The 17,006-nt window shown below is 44.9% G+C and overlaps 1 protein-coding gene across 2 annotated transcripts in view; it reads right to left on the minus strand.

The window, feature by feature from the left end:
• FHL2 (four and a half LIM domains 2) overlaps positions 1-15,899 on the minus strand; it is a 66,637-nt gene extending 50,738 nt beyond the window's left edge. Inside the window, exon 1 of one of the 2 annotated variants that reach the window (XM_027621837.2) lies at positions 15,605-15,899. The gene's annotated coding sequence lies outside the window, so the exon portion shown is untranslated. The remainder of the gene's footprint in view (positions 1-15,604) is intronic. The other variant, XM_027621838.2, reaches the window with a different exon arrangement.
• Between the last annotated feature and the right edge of the window lie 1,107 nt (positions 15,900-17,006).

Genomic DNA, 17,006 nt, shown 5'->3' on the forward strand with positions numbered 1-17,006 from the left:
GCTTGTGTTGCACATTGGTTCTCATTTTTGACTCTGCACGTGGCTGTGGAAGGCTGCTCAAGGCTCGTCATGGAGATGGTGTCAAGCTGAACCAGCCGACCTTCCCGAATCCCTGGCCTCCTAGTGTGAAAGATGAGCTAGCCAGGCAGGTGAGCACCTGTGCGAGCTGCCTGGACCATAGGGATACATTCCCTGAACAGAAGCCACTTAATTTCTTCCGACGGAAAATAAGCCATAGAGACCCATGGGTTAAACACCACCAACAAGAACCAAGAGAGCAGGGCGCCTGGGTGGCGCAGTCGTTAAGCGTCTGCGTTCGGCTCAGGTCATGATCCCAGGGTCCTGGGATCGAGCCCCGCATCAGGCTCCCCGCTCAGCGGGAAGCCTGCTTCTTCCTCTCCCACTCCCCCTGCTTGTGTTCCTTCTCTCGCTATGTCTCTCTCTGTCAAATAAATAAAATCTTTAAAAAAAAAAAAAAGAACCAAGAGAGTAAGACGATCTGATGATCAGGTAGGTCAGAGCTGCAGGTATCAACAGAATTGGGTCCATAAAACCAGATCCCGTTATCTATTCATTTTAGTTAGGAGGATGCAGGGAGCACGTTGCAGGTGTGCACTTGGCCGTGTTTATGGCTTTCACTGTGGATGAGGTTTGTGTCGATGTACAGAGTTCTGTGTCTCCTTTAAGGACACCTCTCTCTATAAGTGTATTTATACGAGGAGTACCTTGCTGTACATGTCTCTGGGTATTTTGTCCTTTAGTTGAATGCATGTCTATAAAGTAGGTTGTTTTGTACTTGACACGCAGACCTGCAGAAGGACACGTAGTCCAACCTCCCTGGATGCACATGGTCCCCAGGGGAGAGTATCCAGTGGAGGGTGTCGGGGGTGCACTGGCTTGGATTCCCGGAGGAGCATGCCTTACCTTCTGAGAGAGATGCCCCCTGAATTCCCTTTGCTAAGACTGTAGGAACAAATTGTCACATGTCACAGACTGGGGCGGGGGGGGGGGCCTTAAACAATGGAAACTTAGTGGCTCACTGTTCTAGAGACTGGAAGCCCAGGATCGAGGTGCTGGCAAGGTGGGGTCCTTCTGAGAGCTCCAAAGGAGAATCCGTCCCTTGTCTCTCCTCTGACTTCTGGTGTTTTGCCGGCAGTCTTTGGTGTTCTGTGATTTGTAGACACGTTGCCTTAATTTCTCTCTTCGTGCTCATATGGCATTCTGTGTGTATGTGTTTGTGTGTCTAAACATGCCTTTTTTTTTTTTATGAGGACACCAGTCCTATTGGATTAGGGTCCACCCCTAATTTATCTAATCACATCTACAACAAATGTACTTCCAAACAAGGTCACATTCTAAGGTACAGGGGTTGGAACCTCGACATGTGAATTCTGGAGGGACACAAGTCAACTGACAACACCTTTGCTAATAATAGAAGCAAACAGCTCATAACGAATAGTAACATGTGGAAGAATCAGAGGGACATGGGCAGAAAGAGGGTTGGCTGAGGAGGAGCTAGAGGGGCAAGGTTTGGGAGAAAAAGGGAAGGGACGTTTCTCCCAGAGCTATGGAGCCATCCCGCTGCAGGGGCTCCATCTGTACCCAAGAATGGGGCCCTTGGGGTGGTGCAGAGCCAGTGGTGGCCCAGTGGCCTGGTGGCCCTGTGTTATATGTAGGTCAGACTCATGGGAGAGTTGTTGATTCTGGTTACAATAATCCATGTGGCTGGGCTCCATTGATCAGCAAGGCCCTCAAGTGAGAATCATGTAGTCCCTGTCCCAGAGTTACTAGCTTGTTACCAGCCTGGAACAATGGCCAGCTTCGCATGGAATGCCTATAGGACAGAGTCCTCATAAATGTGACTTGGCGCTAGTGATCTGGGGCTTTATGGTGTTCTGCTCTCCTTGAGGTTACAGGCGAGGGCTTGAGAAAGAGGAGGCCAGCATGCCTGGTCACTGGATGTGGGGTGTTGGGTGAGAATAGTCACAGTGACTTCACAGAAAGTCAATACTTCTGAGCAGCAGGACAAATGTCTCCATGCCTCATTATGTGGATATGGTACTGTTAAATCAAGGCATATCTACTGTGTGGAAGGCACAGCTCTGTGCTGGCCTCATAAATCACAGTCCCTGCCATCAGGGACTCAAACGTGCTAGGATCTAATTCTCCAGATTTGTTTCTTTGATTTAATGGAAAATACATTTCTATTTCCTCACCACACTATTTTTAAATTTGGACCAGAGTTAGGTACTCAATCTTCTTGTTCCCATCGGCTTTCTGCTTCTCCTGGAGTCCTATCATTGAGTGAGCGTCAGCCAGAGGACCTGCCCCAGCACGGACCAACAGTGCTGTTCTTCCCAGCACACGAGCAGGCCCCGCAGCCCTATGCCGGCCCGGCAGTGAGCTGGGCCTGTGAAGAGGATCAAGAAGGAGGGGCGATAGCAAGAAATGGCTGTTTTGGCTTAAAGTCGTGTTGGTGTGCTCATGTGTGACTTGTTTGCTTTTTTACTTTGGGTTTTTTAGACACCCATGTCACTGGTGAGAATAACAAAGAGTCCTCTGAACTTTAACTAATTCCTGGCTTCCCCAAGTTGGTAGCCAGAGGGGGGTGGAGATGAATGTTATATATGGCCATGTAGTCGGGGATTGCTGGGGCCCAGTGTAGATGGAGAGTTGGTGCTTCTCTGATAAGAGAAAGCTACTGAGAAAGTAAAATTGTTAATGGGAACAATGGGTCACATACAAGGACAAGCATGATTTTGTTTTGTTTTGTTTTGTTTTTTGATTTGTAGTTTCCTCATGGCTTGATTTACTTTTTTTTATTACAGGATTGTAACTCTAGATTAGACATGAATCTACGAACTGAACCACAAGCCACTGAAAAACATCAGGACTAGTAAAATAAGTTTTTCTGCCAATTTTTTTTTTTTTTGTCCTGACAGATGTGACTTATCTTTGACAACCTAATGGCCCAGATGAAAGAAATCTCAATGAAATGAAATACGGACTGCAGTGTGATATTTCCACCAAATTACATCTTTAGGTTGGTGTTTGTGTCCTCTTGGCTTGATTGGCTGATTGATAGGTTGAGAAAACAATTGTCTAGATCAGTTGTCAGGGCCAAGATACCAAAACAATTGCAAAAGGACCCTTTTTCATTCTGATTTTTCTCACTCAATAAATGCCATGCTTTCCAGACAACGAGGAAACAAGATTAAAGGTTTCAGTCAAGAGTGTCAGGGCACTGATCTTTTTGTCTCTCTTCTTGCCTTTTCCTGTAGCTTGGATGACATGGGAAACCACGGAGTCCCCCCTGTAGGCTGACACAAGTTGGGGACAAGGTGAAGTTTTGGCTCTGGGTGTCGGGTGGCCCCAGGACCTCCCTTCCCCTTCTCTCTCTGATCTCTGCCCACAGAGGAAGGATGATTCTTCTGTATTTTACCACAGCATGGAGGTAGCCGGTGGTACCCAGAGGTGGAGAAGGGCCAACGGAGCAACATGGCTCCAGCAAAGACGGGGGGCGGCTTTTGAATGACGGAAATAGCCTAACTTTCAGTTATTTAGAAGCCACCTGAAGATTTCCAAAGCAATTTTCATAACTTCTAACAGTAGGCTTTTTCCAGTATAATTATCTGCATGTTAGAGGAGAAGAGATTGCAGTACAAAGAAAGGAAGTCCTTGCCGTAGACCTCAGACAAATCCACCCCGTTTCTGTAGCAGGAAGACTGGTTATCTGATGTCCTGTTCATCTATACCCACCCACCTTGGAAGTATAATGACCACACCATTTATCCTTGGGGCTGCCTTTTCATCGCAGATACAAGGCGCTCTGGGCTCTTGGAAACAGACATTCTCCACTCCCCTAAGGAAGAGGGAACAGAAAACATTTCCAGCTTTCTGAAAGGCAACATGTTTTCTGTCTTGGCCTCTTACCATCATCCCCAGCCCCGCCCAAAAAAGTCAGTGTTCATTTTGATGTATAAAAGCAGCTGCATCTAAGTTACCTTAACCAAGAGACAGAGCCCCATAATTCAAGTCAATAGTAACTGAAAACAGAATGAAAAACACATGGTAAAGAATGGAAACAGCATGTCTATTAAAATACCTTTGCAATTTGCTTTATCTCTCCTTCCAGACATCCTGCCTAGAGTGGTTTCCTTCTGCTCTGCACCAACATCCCCCCTTCCCCCTTTCCTTAGGCAGCAGTCACGAAAAGCAGCCTTTGATGTGGGGCTAACCGCTTAAACAACCCCCAGCCCTTCTGCCAAATTACAGGACTAGCTGGAAGCCCAGTGTCTGCTGCAGAGACCCGGAAACAAGGCAGAAGGGGACGCCAGGTCCTCAGGCTGTGCTTTGTCTTACATAGGCGGTGGCAGAGAAGTGAGGTGGATTAGACCACACTACGTGAACCATCTACACTTCCTCACTTAGACCCAGATAGGACTGGGGTGGCAGATGTTGCAGGAGAGGGCGTGGAGTTCTTGATAATTAGCCAAGTTGTTTTGTTAGCTTCTCAGAGATTTCTACTCACATGTCTCTTTCAATCTTTGGTGAAGGCACAGGCTTCTGTTTTCATTTTTCCCTTCCTTCCTTCCTTCCTTCCTTCCTTCCTTCCTTCCTTCCTTCCTTCCTTCCTTCCTTCCTTCCTTCCTTCCTTCCTTCCTTCCTTCCTTCCTTCCTTCCTTCCTTCCTTTTGGGCAGGGGCAGAGGGAGAGGGAGAGGGAGAGAGAATCTTAAGCAAGCTCCACGCTCAGCATGGAGCCCAATGCGGGGCTCAATCTCATGACCCTGAGATCATGACCCGAGCTGAAATCAAGAATAAGATGCTTAACCTACTGAGCCACCCAGGTGCCCCTCGTTTTTCTTTTTTTTTTTCCACAAAGACATACATGTGTACAACTGATCTAGTAGGTAACCGTTTCATTGGTTTTAGCCTAAAGGATCAAGTAGCCGTCTGCAGAGAGAGAAAGACATCTGAGGGGCTGGTAGGAGGAAGTGAGGTGCCCTGGGCACTGTGAGGGTTTAGAAGAAAGGAAATCTGCAAATATGGTTTACAGCAGTGAATCTCTAACACTTTGTTAGCCACCCACACTAGGAAGTGCATTTTTAAGTCCTAACCACATCACATAGCCCCACACGTAGTGTTGACAAAATATGCCATGAAATAATTCTTATCCTTATGATGTAAGGTGATTCTTTTTCTTTTTTTTTAAATCTAGTCAATGTTATGTTATTGTTAGGAATATGTAGGTCTCAATCCATTACATAGGTATCATGGCTCACTATAATTATGAAACGGACCCTCATTTGAACAACTTGCATTTAGAGCAGACTCAGGCAAGGGGGAATTTCTTGTGAACTCATGGTTCCCATATGAACTTGGGAAGTGACAACAGAGAAGACAGGCACCCATTTTAGGAAAACGTCGCAAAGGGAAATCAGGCTACGAGGTGGGGCCTGCAGCTCTCAGATACTAATCATCTCTTGGAGAAAGAAACACATGTGAATTTAACTCAGTGGCCGGTGTGGAGGCATCACATCCTAGTGATGTAAGCATCACATCCTTATAAGGAATCCTACTTTGAGGTTTCTTATCTTCCTGGCAAAAGGAATAAGAATGTCTGAGTTTTCAGGAAGCTTATCCGCATTGAATAATCCCTCTACATTGTTGTGTTTCCAGAAAAGGCAGCTCCCCCAGGGACCTTGGTGCACGTGACTGAAGCTTGGGGCTCAGAGGTTATATCTGTTTGTTATACCCGTTGACCTAGCATATTAGCAAAAACACTCTCTTTCCCTTTCAGAGTGCCGCAGTTTGGACCACAAATTCTATGGTCACCTAAGATGGCTAATTAAGGAAAGTACATCTATAGCACACAATCTATATTATTATTATTATTGCTTGGTCACAAAAACAGAGCCCACATGTTTATTTACCTCTAATTTCTTTAGAGGTGTATACTTTAAGGTAAGTGTCAGAATAATGCAAATGGGTACCTCCTTCTAAAATTCAAGGTCATGGTGGTCATGACCTGTCATGCAGAAGTGTGCTTGTGGCCTTGTCCTCAGTCCTGCTCACCTGGAGGCACTGAGCCCTTTCTACCATGGCAGCTCATGAGCTGGCCTCAAGTGGAAAGAAGGAATATGTGTATATTTAAGGATAGCCCTGTGCCCCTTGAGGTGAGGTCTGGACAGAGTTCAACTGCCACAGATTTGGGAGTCTTGCTGAACTGTGGATACCTCATCGTCCCCAAACTGCCATCCGTTCCCAACTGCTGGTCTCCTCCCGCAATGCCACTTCTTCTGTTACCACGTAAGGCTTCTGCCTTGTGTCCTTGCTGCCCAGGTGGAGTAGGGCTCTGTCCCGAACTGCTTCATTTGCTGGGCCGTGGAACTGCCTTCCAGCTCCTTCCAGACCCTGAGAGGTTGAAACCATCAGAGGCCGCCAGCCCAACTCGGGGGCCTGCCCATCATTCCCTCGTGGGGCTGACACATGGTCTCACTAGCCCCGTCCCTTTGCCTCCTGGTGTTCTGCTGCTTGTTGACATTTCCATAGTCCTTGTTGCTAAGACCCGGGCCACCTCCCTCCCTGTCCCAGGTCATCTGTGTCACTGGGCTGTGTGTGCCTCACTGGAGCACCCTGAGCTAGGAACCCCAGGCTGGCCCAGCACTTGGGGGGCATCAATAGGCTCTTCCTCACCTGCCCTCCTACCGTGGGGCATCCTGGCTCCAGGACCACCCTGGACTGCCTGGGCCTTCACCCCCATGGGAGGTGCAGCCTGTCTCCAAACAAGGCTTTCATTTCCACTTTGCAACCTACTTTTATCAAATGTCTGTGGTTTCTTGAAAGTCAATAATATGCTTGAGGACGAGGTGAGACTGATTTTTTTTTTTAAGATTTTATTTATTTATTTGACAGAGAGAGACACAGCGAGAGCAGGAACACAAGCAGGGGGAGTGGGAGAGGGAGAAGCAGGCTTCCCGCTGAGCAGGGAGCCCGATGCAGGGCTCGATCCCAGGACCCTGGGATCATGACCTGAGCTGAAGGCAGACGCTTAACGACTGAGCCACCCAGGCGCCCCGAGACAGATTATTTTTAAGAGAAAGTGACTTTTAGAGTGAGCTGTGAATCTTTGGCATCCTATATCACCGGGGAGCAGGGCAGAAGGGGGTGAACCTTTCTGTTTCATGTCCTATCCCAAACCCGAATCTGGGCCCAAAGCTTCCCATTTTCCCTTCATTACAGCAAGGGACAAAGATTTGCTAAATACCAGAGGCCTTGCTGGGTACTACAGAAGTGTACTGGTCAAAAAATCAGCTGGGATTCACCTCCCAGGTCTGCCTCTTCATAACCGGTAGATGGAATAATGGCTTCCTGAAGCTCTTCACATCCTGACGTCCAGAATTTATGAAGGGATTTTGCAGATGTGATTAAGTTAAGGGTTTTGAGATGGGGAGATTATCCCGGCTTATCCAAGCGGGCCCAGTGCAATCATAAGGGTCCTTATAAGGAAGCAGGAGAGTCAGAATCAAAGAGAGATTGAAGATGTTATATTGTTGGCTTTGAAGGTGGAGTAAAGGGCCCTGAGCCGATGAATACAGGCAGCCTCCAGAGGCTGGAAGAGTCAAAGGAAAAGATTCCTCCCCTCGGGCCTCCAGAAGGAGCAGAGCCCTGCAGAAACCCCGATTTTAGCCCCGTGAGACCCACATTAGACTCCTGACCTCCAGCACCGTGAGATCCTAAATTTGCATTGCTTTCAGACAATACACTTAAGGTAATTTGTTACAGCAGATAGAAGAAACTCATACATCAACTCATCTCCTCAGCTAAGGCACTCTTCTGGATTTCAATTTGTTTTCTCATTTGTAAACTGGGATAATAATACTGCCCATACCACGTGGTTGTTGCAAAGACAGGACAACGTGAAGCGAGTCAAACACACAGTGGGCTCTCTGGCACATGGTGTGTGCTCAATTAATGATTGCTGTTACTATTATTATTGCCTTGTTCAGTCCTTACAAGTACTTTAAGAAGTTACTGCTATTAGCCCCATTTTACAGATGGGGTTCTGGGAAGTTGCAGTCTTGCCTGAGCTCCTTATAAGGGGCAGGGCTAAAAGCCAAGCAAAGGCAGCCTGACTCCCCAGAACCTGCTGTCCTCCCTTAACAAACTGCAGATGTACTGGGAGTTTTCGCAAGGACATTTAAGCTGTGGACCCGGAGAACTAGACTTAGACCCTAACATGAACACTTTGTGATGGCTGATGGCATGAATTACAGTGGAAGAGTTTCTAAGAGGGGCGCCTGGGTGGCTCAGTCGTTACGCGTCTGCCTTCGGCTTAGATCATGGTCTCAGGGTCCAGGGATCGAGCCCCACATCAGGCTCCCTGCTCTGTAGGAAGCCTGTTTCTTCCTCTCCCACTCTCCCTTGCTTGTGTTCCCTCTCTCACTGTGTCTCTCTCTGTCAAATAAGTAAAATCTTAAAAAAAAAAAAAAGTTTCTAAGAATTCAAATGAAATACATCAAATTGGGTTATGGAGCCTCCAGCCTTCAACACATGCTTACATAGCACCTACTATACACCACCTATTGTTGCAGATGCTGGGGATACGTCAGTGAACGAAACAGAGAACCTCTGCTTTCATTGGAGCTCGCATGTTATTAGGGGAGAGACAGACACCAATATACATGGCACTTTGTGGGTGTGTATATGTGTGAGATGATTAAGTACTTTGAAAAGAAAGTAAATCAGGGGCACCTGGGTGGCTCAGTCGGTTAAGCATCTGACTTTGGCTCAGGTCATGATCTCAGGGTCCCGGGATTGAGGCCTGCAAGGAGCCCTGCATGGAGCCCCACATTGAGCCCTGGGTCAGGCTCTTCACTCAGCAGGGAGTCTGCTTCTCCCTCTCCCTTTGTCCCTCCCTCACTTCTTCTTTCTCTCAAATAAATAAATAAAATCATTTTAGAAAAAGAAAAAAAGTAAATCCAGGTAAGGAATAAGTCAGGGCAATGAGCTAGAGAGTGTAATTTTAGATGGGATGTTCGAGGGTGGTGCTAGAATTGGTGGGAAGGAGGTGTGTGATTTTCTTGGAGGATAGCCTGATCGATTGGTGGCACCAGCAGTGCAAAGGCCCTGGGGTGGGTCAGCTGCTTTGCACAGTTGGGGAAAGGAGGTGAGAAAGGGAGGAGATGAGGTCAGATTTCAGGGCCTGGATCTTGTCAGGCTCCGCAGGTTACGTAGCAATAGGATTTTATTGTGATTTGGGAAGCCATTGGAGGGTTCTGAGCGGGCAAGAGACACGGTCTAATTTAAGTTACAAAATGATAGATTTGTGGTTCAAGTGAGCTCATGTTGGCCTCCGGAGCTGTGTTAGCTGCTCCTGCCAGAGGCTGGCGGAGGTTTGCCGACGCTCCCCAGGGAACAGTGGAAGTGCCCTGTAAGAAAGTAGAAACAGCCCTGGGGCGGGGCGCCAGGATCCTGCCGGAGCTAATTCACAGCCAGACTGGAGGATTCACTACCGTGGCTTGTTAATAATAGTGTCTGAAGGGTTTATCGATACTTCTATCCAAATTTGATTCTTTAGCTGATGTTGAACATGCGACTGTGAATTTCCAAACCTTCTGAGTTACTGAGAATTCTGTTTTATTGAGAAGATCCTCAGTCGGACCTCTTTGCTGCCCTCAGAGTTTCTCCATCTGAGAGTATTCTAGACATGGCATTGTGGTTGTGAATACTTCTCCCCTCACTTGGATGATTGCCCATGCTGGCTAATTTGAGTGACAACACATTTGCAACTGTTCATTAGATTTTTGTATTTTCAATTTGCAGGAATAGAGAGAAGGGCGCCTCAAAGGAGTTTGTCTTAGGCACTTTCAAAAATCTCTTGGCTTTCTTGACATTGAGCGCACATTACTCTTTTTTTCCACAGAACCTAACTGGAAAGTCTCGTTGACCTCTGTCTTGATTTAGGGATTGGAAGGACATAATACCTGGTTTATTCAGTGTCATTAAAGTTGGGGTTGTGAAATAAGGAGACGGTTCTCTCTCACCGGCTTTTTTGTTCACTGAATTATATTTAAAGAGAGCAGAATTGTTGTTGCTTCCTAGTAAATTAATCAAGAGATTCTGAACAAAGTTGGAGAGATTTTGAAGAAGGAACCTCATGTCTAGAATTTATTCAGCATCTCCAATCCTCTTTCCCTTCCCTCAACACACACACCCCACACTTACACGCACGTGCTCTCATGCACATACACACAGACCACACTGAGGTGAATAAGAACTTTCAAGCCAAAGAATTTACTCCTTAAGGATATATTATCATCAAATATTAGTGTTTATTGGCCAATGAAAATCCCATTTAAAGAGGCATTATTACAATCATTAATTATGTCCTTGTGTATCAAGAATGGAAAAGGAATATCAAACCTGTTTCCAAGCCAGTATCACAGAAGGGAAGAATACTAGCTAAAAAGGAAAACTTCTGGCTCCTTCCTATGCATCTTAACACTTCTTATGCCTGAATTAAACACAACAATTTAGTCCAGCAAATATTTATTGGGCAGCTGCTGTGTGTAAGGCACCGTGCTAGCTTTCAGGGGTCTGACCAGGAAGATTAACACCTTTCTCAGGCGCCTGGGTGGCTCAGTTGGTTAAGCGACTGCCTTCGGCTCAGGTCATGATCCTGGAGTCCCGGGATTGAGTCCCACATCGGGCTCCCTGCTGGGCGGGGAGTCTGCGTCTCCCTCTGACCCTCTTCCCTCTTGTGCTCTCTCTCTCTCTCATTCTCTCCCTCTCTCAACTAAGTAAATAAAATCTTTAAAAAAGAAGAAGAAGATTAACACCTTCCCCATGCTCTTGAGAAGGTGCTGGGAGTAAAGGAAGAATTTTAAAAAGAAAAATAAAGGGTAAGTGGAAAGCTCTCACTCATTTTTTAAAAAAGATTTTATTGATTTATTTTTGTGAGAGAGAACATGGAAGCATGAGTGGGGTAGGGAAGGGAGGGGGCAGAAGAAGAAACAGACTCTCCGCCGAGCAGGGAGCCTGATGTAGGGACTCGATCCCAGGACCCCGGGCTCATGACCTGAGCTGAAAGCAGATGCTTAACTGACTGAGCCACCCGGGAAACACTTCCCTCACTCATTTTTAAGGTGAGTTTCTTTCTCCATAGTGGAGATTTTCCCAGCAATCTCTGGTCAGATTCCTGTCAGTCCTGGGGCCGTACTGCCTGGGTTCCAATCCCAGCATCCCCATCTACTGGTTCTGAGCACTTCATTTCTCCGCGTCGGGCTGTCCTCACCTGTAAGCCAGAAAACTGGAAGCACTCCTCACAGAGTGGTTCTGCAGATCACACGAGCGTGTGCACAAGCGTGTACTCCTCACAACAACCCAGCACACGGCAAGCACTCAAAGGTCAGCTACCAGTAACTCTCTAGCCCAGAGCTTCATTCTGTTTTAAGTTTGGAATTGAAATTAGTCCCAATTCAGATTCTTGGCAGAGAAGTTTGTTTTTCTTTTTTTTACTTTGGGGAGCCAGTACACCTCTTCATTATTTTTTCTTCAAGATTTTATTTATTTATTTGACAGAGAGAGAGAGAGGAGAGAGAGAGAGAGAGCACAAGCAGGGGGAGCAGCAGGCAGAGGGAGAGGGAGAAGCAGGCTCCCCACTGAGCAGGGAGTCCGATGCGGGGCTCGATCCCAGGACCTTGAGATCAGGACCGGAGCTGAAGGCAGACATTCAACCAAATGAGCCACCCAGGCGCCGCAGGACACCTCTTCGTTTCCTCTTACAAAACGTGGGTTTATAGAAATGTTCAAAGACAACAAAGAGCAGAATTGTCCCTAAATCATTACTGCTACCCCTCCCTGCCCAACACACACTCGTTGAGCTCATCTTGTTCCCGTAGGACACCCCCTTCAGCCTGAGGGCGAATCCCATTTAGTCCCATCTCCATATTGTTCACATTCTTCCCCACCTGTTTCTGCTTTCATAATTCCTTACTTCCTTTCGGCTCCATACCTTTGTTGGTATAATCTTTACCCATATATGTCTTTCCTATAGGAATATCTCCCACCATTCCTACACGGAGCATGCCTGCCATTCAAACACTGTTCATTGCCTGTGGCCTGAAGATTGCTCTTTTGTTATTCTAATGCCAACCAGAGGGTCCTTGAAGCCAGACTCGCTTCAACTTGGTTGCATCTTCTGCAGTGGATAACACTGTTCTAAGCCAGTTTCCTTATCTGAAAATAGGAATAATTATAAGAATAATAATGACTGTAGGGTGGCTGGGAATGTTAAATGAGTTAATACTAGTTCCCAGAGAGAGTGTTCATTCAATAAATTGTAGCTATTGTTTTTTGAAAGGCTGACCCTTCTGGTTGGTTTTTTACAGTTTTTATACTCGTCGGCAATAACTAAAGTGCTTTATTTTTGCCTGGAATTTTGCAATTTAAAAAAACTTCCATGATTAGTCTCTCGGTGCGAATTTAGCAAGCTATTTAAAATGTAGAGAAAATACAAGGGATATAAATCAGAGAGAAATAGAATAAACATCACAGATTTTTCTTTTTCGTGTTCATGCTAAACCATGGACTGACATTTTGAAATTAGTCTAGATTTATCGGACAAAACTGAGCCCAGGCAGAAAGTACTCTGTTGCCTTTTGCTTAACATTAAAATAGTCAGTTCCTCCTGCCTCTTCAGATTCCTCTATACATTTCATGCTCATTAGATGGGTCCCGGGCAGGGAAAGAAGGCTCACTTCCTAAAAACCGAAAAGAAATTCTTGCACTTTCCCCTTAAAATCTAATTATACATGCCTTCTTAGTAAAACACATGGACTATATTTTATGAGTGGTTGGCTTGGTATGGTTTCACTTCAATGTAACTTTTCAGTATTACTTTTTAACTGTAACAAAAGTCTTCTGTTAAAAGGAATTTTTATTCCTCTTCTATCTAAAATTTATCCTTTAAATTCAACAAAGCCCCAAATTATAAAAGTGTACTCAAGGTTAAAATTAATTTTTAAAGCACACTTAAGATAATTAATGATATTTATGAAATACATCTTGTCAAATATCAAATTGATTGCTCAGAACTTATGTTGGTTCCTTTCTATTTTTCAACCTTATTTGGGTACATTGGAGACTAAATGATAAAAGGGTGATGAATCAGTGATAATGAAAAAAAATCAGTAAAATAAGTTTTTAGGGGTCATGTAGATCAAGGCATGAGATGATTGTGCATATTTACTATTCAGTAGGTTGCATTAATAGTGTAGAAGTTAGCAGATTGTACTTTAAAACCAGTTATATTCTGATAAAAATTGCTTATCTGAAGCGCAATTTATGTTTTTTTAACTTCCCACTAGTATTATTCCCAACTATTATGGGTATTTTAATATTCTGGCTAAATGAAAGAAGTCGCAGTGTCATACAAGGATGACTAATTTTCAAAGAATTAAAGTTTGAATACATGGTAAAAGGACATTGATCATAAGTTGAACAAAAAGTAGATTACCAAATAACCTGATTATATACATATTTTTTTCTTTCTTAATTGTAATTTATAGTTCCCCCATGTAATTTTCTGTTTTCGGATGCATCTTAAAATACATCAATCTGGACAACATAGCGAGAATGTTTTTTCCTCTCTTGTAAAGCTAGTATTAAATTAATGGTTGGTCTTAAAATCAAGGACCTCTTAGGATCAAGAAATAGTTAAGATAAACAATAGATGTAGTAAGACTACACATAATTTTTTATCTTCTCTCTGCTGGTCTGTATTTTCTATGGTGAACTTGTATTTGTACAGTAAGAGAAAACAAAAGAAAATATAAACATTATGAATAAATTTCACCTCTTTCTTGCGTGGTGTTAAAAACAAGAGAAGAGGCCCCAAATGGAGTCACTTATACTAAACTCCATGTCACCAAACAGACTTAACTTAATTACAGTTTTGGCCTCTTCCAGAAATGGAATTTTAAACCAGTCAACCAGGAATCACCTGATCAGCATTAGTTAGGACATCTGCCTGATAGACCCCTGCCATTCTCTAAAGTGACCTTGCAGTAAGGAGCCCACTTGTTTGTCTGGTGTAACTTTCTTGTTCCTGCTCCCTTCTGTCTATAAAAGTCTTCCATTTTGTACAGCGCCTCAGAGCTCCTTTCTGTCTGCAGGATGGGATGCTGTCCCATTCATGAATCATTGAATAAAACCAGTAAGATCTTTCCAATTTACTCAGTTGAATTTTGTTTTTTTGACGGTGGGGAGAGGATGATTTAAACTCAGTTTTTTGGCCACCTATTTTAAATATGAAATATTTTAGACACCAGTAGACAGTGTGTAGGTCCCTGTGTTAAGAGCTCTCAGATTACAGAGAGAAGTATGACGTGGCCTAGCCTCAGGGATCTGGAACCAATGGAGAACTCTGGAAGCACTAAATGGGATGATGAATTCTAATATATGCAAAACGTGTTCAAAGACAGGCGAGATTGAGTTAGCAGTCAGGGACTGCTTCGGGGAGACTATGCAACACTTCATGGAGGCTATACATTGAAATATTTTCTTAGTATTAGAAAAGGCCTCCAAAATGTCATCGTATGAGTTGAGTAGTTGGCTACTTCGTTAAAAACAAAAACTCTCGTAAGATTGGATGGATCTCAAAATGAAATAGATTTGATTACAGTACGTCCAGTTATAAACCTAGCAATAAAACAAAATTCAAACAACATTCCTCAAGAAACAAATAAAACAAGAACAAACCTATATAGAGCAAGTACGTGATAAAATAACATCAGCTGATAACACAGGTGTTAATACTATCTTTTGACCTCAGAATTATTTAAAAAAACCTGATCCGATAATATATATGTTTTTTATTAGATTGGACCTATAAGGTGCCTTGCATAGAGTAGAACTAGAGGATATTTATATGCATGACATTTATTATCATAATATGTCATCCTATCGGTATTAACATTATTATGCAATTGGCCCCAGCATTACTCAGTACTGTGCATTTGCTCATATCCTGCTCTAGAAATTAGTAAAATATTAATGCATTTCCTTTAAGCACACAACAGCTATCTGTCGTTTTGAACCATCAGCCGTAACAAGTCATCTTGTATAAACATACTTTTCCAGCATAATCAGACTCGTCAGTAATTTGCCTCCTCACCCCCAGGCCATCCGGAAATTTTGTCAGGCAGCAAAAGCTCCCGAACACTGTGGTTCCCCCCCTTCCAATGTTTATTTTATAATTTTTTTTCTTTTTCTTTTTCCTCTTAAAAAAAAAAAAAGCTTTCTGGTGTTCAAAACTCAGTGTAATTCCTGATTCCCACTCAGATGAGCAAAGAGTTCTCTCCATGTTCTTTATATTCCCAGAGGCACCTGCTGTAGATTTGGAGAGGGGGGTACTTTTCTTTCCCTGCAGCGCAGCCACGGGGGCGGGAGCCCCCTGCCAGGGCTGCCTGGGTCTGCGCTTGGGGTCTGCGGGTCCACAGTGCCAGAGAGCTCCCTCCCAGGGCACAAAGGCTGCACCTCTGGCAGCGAAGCCTGTGCGGACACGGAAGGGAGGGTGGCCTGGGAGAGGAGGAAGCTTACCTGTTCTGTCCTTCTCTCCTGCAGCCGGACCAAAAGGGACAGCGGCAGCGCAGGGCCAAGCTCTCTGGGCTGGCCCCAACTGCGTATGCAGCTGCTGGCCGGCTGCCGCCTCTTGTCAGCAGGGCTATAAATAAGGCACCGTCCAGAGTTCGGGAGATAAGAACCCAGCCCCTTGCTCCCGAAAGCCTTTTAAGGTATCCAAATTAAAGGAGCCTCGGCCCCCAGATGGGCAGGGGCTGCCAGCTCCCCATTTGGCCTGCCCTCTTCAAGGACATCCCAGGCCCTGCCCATACTCCAGCAATCCCAAAGAGCAGTGGAAGGAGAAAGCCGCAGTGCTGGGAAGGTATCTCACTTGATCAGACGAATGGCAGAGACTCTGGGCGGGCTGCCCGTGGCTTCCTCAGATTAGGGGGCTGGCATTGAGGCACAGAAGGGGGAGGAGACTCCCCCCCAACCCCCAGCCACACCACAGTGTCTCTGTGACCTGGTGTGGATTTTCAGCGCTGCCTCTTGGAAGGAGCACATCAACCCTCTACCCTGGCTTTGGGGTATTTGTTTGGGTGAAAAAGATTCCAGGGAAGATTCTAAGGGATCGGCTTCATGCTGGGCATCGGGGAAGCTGGGAGTGGAGTGCACTTAGAGAAGCTCTCTCTCCCCATCTCCCCACTCACACATGACTTGGGGGATTCTTGGACTACAAATCACAGAACTCTTATGGAGCTTTTTAAAACCATATGCTAGAAGAGGAGAGAGAAGACTATTTTGGGGGGCAACCATACCTGATTCACCCCTAAATTTCTTATTTCTGGAAGGCATTGCATCTGTGGCTGGGGCTGGGGGAAGGCCAAGCAGGGTCAGCTGCTTGGCAACTGCTATCTGTGTTACCAAAAGTTGTTCCATGTCGGGAATTTATCCTGAGAAAGAATCGGGGATGTGGGCAGAGATACAGCTCCAGGGACATCTCCTGCAGCTCTTTCAATAATTAGGGAAAGTTGAAAACAACCAAAATGACTAACAACAGAGACTGGTAAAATGAAGAATAGTATTGCCATAAAGGAAACACTGCAATCTTTGGAAATGCCATAGGATATTTAATAACAGAGACCATGTTATGGCATATTGGTAGTAAAATGCAGGTCAATTTTAAGGGAAACTTGACGTATGCACAGTTCCCTCACACATACATTCTGAAAGGATAAGGGTTCAATGTGGAAAAGTCCTTCTGCCTGGATGATAGGATTATGGCTGATGTTATTTTCTTCTTTGGCTTATATGTCATCTCTAAATTGTTTGCAATGATCTTGCATTGTTTTTATAACAAGAACATTAATTTCATTTAAAACCCAATTTCTGAAAATCAGAAGAGAACTTTCTGTGTTTCTGCATTAATGAACCCAAATTT

This window comes from Zalophus californianus, chromosome 8, assembly GCF_009762305.2.
Source record: "Zalophus californianus isolate mZalCal1 chromosome 8, mZalCal1.pri.v2, whole genome shotgun sequence".
Lineage (NCBI taxonomy): Eukaryota > Metazoa > Chordata > Mammalia > Carnivora > Otariidae > Zalophus > Zalophus californianus.